General features: G+C 36.4%; 1 long non-coding RNA gene across 1 annotated transcript; it reads right to left on the bottom strand.

Moving 5' to 3' along the window:
- Positions 1-3,608, bottom strand: LOC120002782. Its single transcript, XR_005469184.1, has 4 exons — positions 3,360-3,608; positions 2,688-2,812; positions 2,130-2,359; positions 1-648 (listed from the first exon to the last, which is right to left on the bottom strand). It is a non-coding gene; the product is annotated as an uncharacterized LOC120002782 (long non-coding RNA).
- Positions 3,609-4,426: the final 818 nt, after the last annotated feature.

Raw genomic sequence — 4,426 nt, 5'->3', positions numbered from 1 at the left:
TTGAATATTTTCAATTTAAACTTAATGGTGCCTTGTTTTTTAACTTCTCCCTGTAAATTCCCAAAAAAAAATTTATTATTGAGATTGTGTAAGACCTAGTTTTCAAAAGCAAGTGCTGTACATAGATTATTATGGGCATGGACGCAGACATGGAGCAGTAATTAAAAATTAAACATAGCCACACAAAAAAAAAAAAGGGTTCTGTTCTATACAGGAGAAAACTCCACCACTACATGTCTAAAGCAAATTCAACTTCACGATTACTTTTACAAGGAGGAATTGCATTGAAATATAAATAAGATCCACTATTCTGCCACTTTTTCCATGATTCTCTGATGTTACAGATTTCCATTCTTCGCATTGTTGACTTGTTGTGTACAGTTTCTGCATTAAAAAAAAAAAAAAAACAGAGACATTGAAGCCATTTCTCCAACATAGTCCCACTGAATCGCTCTATGGAACGTCCATTCGGAGGGATTCAATGTGGATTTCCCATCTGCCGTGAGGAGATCATATGGTGAATCCTCCGAAAATTGACTTGGCATGGATTTCCAGTGTAGTGATGGCTTCCAGTTGGCCTCTTTGAGTACCTTCAATATCTCCTCCACAACTATCTTGCTCCCTTCAGCAGATAGATGAATTCCATCTCTATTGTAAGAATAAACCAGAAACACAAAATAAAATTAGATGCATGTATTACCCTTTTGAAACTCATCAGTTCATAAACAGTAGTAGTTTCCTTATCATACGTCTTACCGGAGGAACAGGAAATGTGCCAAAGTGGATAAATGAGTGCCCTATAAATAATTTGTTATACTTGTTCTTCCTTACACATCTCTGATGAAACCAATAAATAAAGTTCTCTGGTATTACGGCTTGACAATAACCAGTGACGTCAAAAAAATGGTTAGAGTGCCATCATTTATATTTTAGGGCAAATGCAATAAGAAACAATTTATTGGGCCAACATTTTTGTTGGCCCGGTCCCACCTCTATTACACAAAAAGTCAAGTCAAACACGTATTCTAATACAGCCACATCAGCAAAACACAAATTTCTATACACTTTTTCCTCCCACACACATTCTCTTTCCACCCAACCCAACAACATTCCATTCCTCTATATTATCCACAACAAAACTACACCAAAATATTAAATATCAATACATCCACATCAGCAAAACACTTATCCCAATACAGCCACATAAGCAAAACACATTTTACAATACAGCCACATCAGCAAAAGACAACATCTTTGTTGGCCCAATACCACTTCACCATTGCATTTGCCCTTACAAGGACAAGTTAAATAGCTAGGCTCCTCTACTGAGTGTGCAAGCCCTATAATTATGAAAAGTAGCCAGCATCCCTGCTATATTTATGTCTTGGTAGAGTCTTTACCCTAGAATTTTCACTAACTTAACCAATCAAGGCCTCAAAAATGTTTACGTCACCATGAGAAATTAGTGCTACAATTAACTAAAGAAGCATGGGCAAATAATGAAGATGAAAGTAACACACCCTTATATAAACTGAAAGTTTCAGAACTATCTTTTAGTTAATATAACAAGTGCAGTCATTCATGTTTCATGGAAGAAATATGAAAGATTGTCAATCATAAAGTCAAGATGAAGGAAACCCATGCTTGAATATCATCTCAGCGAAAGCTTGATAACCTACATAAAATGAATTGAATTATCACCAAAATTCTTTTCTCCTTCCCAAAATTGAAGGCGTCATATTCTCAAAATGGAATTTAAAAGTGCAATTTTTTTTTCATCTGAATTTTTCAAGAGATAAGCTCTTGAAGTCATATGAACCATAGACCAAGAGAGTGATAGACAGTGCCTGACCGAGTGTCACTTATATCCAAGTTAAAATGTGCCCTGAAATTGATAGACTAATACTACTTCAACATCTGGTTGATATTTGTTTTCATGTGAATATTATCAACTGAAACTACATTCAGAAGGACAGTCAGATTCTTGGGGAAGTAACCTCCAGAAGGGCAGAGAAAATAATTCTACATGTTATCTAGGAACTAATTTTACACGTTACATGCAAGTTACTGACTCACTGTCAATGCTATCCACTGAAATAAATCCAGCAACGTAAAGCCCAGGAACTTACCAATTTAGCAACTTAGTTCAGTTGAATTCAAAGTCTTCGGAATTGGGATTGCTAAGCTTTCACATCACTCACGTATGCACCATCCATGAATTCCATAGTTAACAACCTGGTGGTACTTAAAGTCCAATGCACCTTTGGAGCATATACATAGTCTTCAATATGGGGGGGATAGCTGCTGAAAATTATCCAAACACTTCACATTGTTTCTTGGCCTCAACAAAATCTAGTTCCTGAAGGCCATATACAGAAACCAATTGAAATAACACAACTTGCAATGACAATGCCCCGAATAATATTTGCAAGTCCACCAATAATGCGTGCTAATATTTCAAGATCCCTGAATTAGTTTAGTTTCTCAATGTGAGTCACATTGAATATGGGAAAATCGACGTTTTGAAAGAATTAAAGTAACTTAACTTAGGTAAACTTTCACATATTTCATCAACTAACCATTTGCATAAGAATGTCACGGAATTTTAGCAACAGCAGTTAAAACAAGATGAACAATCCTTCATGTCAGCAGAAATAATCTAGACTCTTAGAAAGGATAATCAGCACCTGAAGATCAATCCATGATGGTACTTGTAATCAAAACCAGGGAAGAACCGATGCGGAGTGTTCACAATCAACTCAACAGTGGCTTGATCAGCAGCTGCAGTATCTGTCATGTCAGTGTACTGAACCTGAAAATCAAGAAGATTATGAGTCCAAGGAAAGGAATCGTCAGAAGAGACATTCATGGCTCAATCTGTAAAACTAGCAGAAAACTAAATTCCATCAGTCATACATATATAAACCTTCATGCAAAGGTTATGATGATAAACCTTCACAGCAACTTTATATACGTGAACTTTCCTGCCCTAAATAAAACATGTGCACACATAAAAAAATACAAATGGTGACATGTTGTTCATATATACCTTTCAGAAGGACCACCTAAAGGAGGGAATGAAATTGTCATTCCATTCCACCCTACATTCTTTCTCTCATTTTCGGAGACGTCTAAGAGGTTGGACTCCTCCCTCACATTTAACCTTTATCCCCAGCTTCAAGGAGGATAATGCTCACTTTACTCTCTCAAAGGTTACGAATGGAGGTTAAGAGTCCATTTTTAGGATATCTATATGATACTATAAATTTAACTTTTATGTATTGCATTCAGAAATTATACAATAGATTAAAACTACACCCAATAATTTCAACATAAAACAAAATATAATATTTCCTTACAAAAAGAAAACATAATTTGTATCATTGCCAATATTAGTTCCCCATGTGCTCCGTTCTCATTCTCATTCCTCTTTCCATGCTCATTATGAACCAAACGCCCCCAAAACCGCAGGTCCACAGCTCGTTCCACAAAAGTTTGTTGTAGGGAAAAGGAGCGTAATACATACAAGTCTGAGCACTAAATCCTGGGCAACTAGTTGTCAAAGCAGATAAAATCTCACTGTAAGCTCATACAACTTGCTTCAGAAACATTAAGAGTGTGTTTGGTTGAAGTGTTTTCCAAGCATTTTCTGTTTTCCTTTCCTAGAAAATAGAAAATATTCTGAAAATGTGTTTGGTTAGCCATTTTAGAAAACAATAGAAATGGAAAATCATTGGAAATTAGAAAACATAAAAATGTAGTTTTCTAAATTTAGAAAACACGGGATTCAAATGGCGCGTGTTCTTGTTGACGATTCATAGAATATTCTCTACTATGTGATTGATACGTCTAGGCTGTCTAATATATTTTAGTTTCCTTATTCTATGATTGTAATATTCGGTTTACCACTGATTGTGGAGAGGTTGTAATCTTATAAATACTTCCTCCTTGAGAGAGAATAAATTATCACAATATTCAAACCTTAACATGGTATCGAAGCCTGGTTTAAACCCTAGCCAACCTCATTGTCTCTAATCTACAGCCAGCGGCGGCAACCAGGAGGAATTGTCTCGAAACAAGAGACTTATTCTCTCATGGAAACCACTGGCAACATCGAAACCCTTCCACTCATTGATCCAACCACAAAGTCAAGTGGTTCCACCTCTGTTGAATTCACAAATGGTTCATATGATGGTGGCAATATGAATACACTACCCTTCAGTTTCAAACTGAATGATACAAATTTCAAGATCTGGTCACGGATGATGGAAGTCCATGCTGCCGGCCAAAATAAACTTGGATACCTAACCGGTCACACAGAACAGGTTGGTGTGACTGAACCTGGCTACATAAAGTGGCGTACTGAAGATGCACTCGTACGTGGCTGGTTGTTGAAGACCATGGAACATTATATTGTTGGGTTGTT

The sequence above is a fragment of the Tripterygium wilfordii genome, chromosome 1 (genome assembly GCF_013401445.1).
Source record: "Tripterygium wilfordii isolate XIE 37 chromosome 1, ASM1340144v1, whole genome shotgun sequence".
NCBI classification, from domain to species: Eukaryota; Viridiplantae; Streptophyta; class Magnoliopsida; order Celastrales; family Celastraceae; genus Tripterygium; species Tripterygium wilfordii.
The sequence above is the reverse complement of the archived record's forward strand: the minus strand, read 5'-3'. Positions and strand labels throughout refer to the sequence as shown.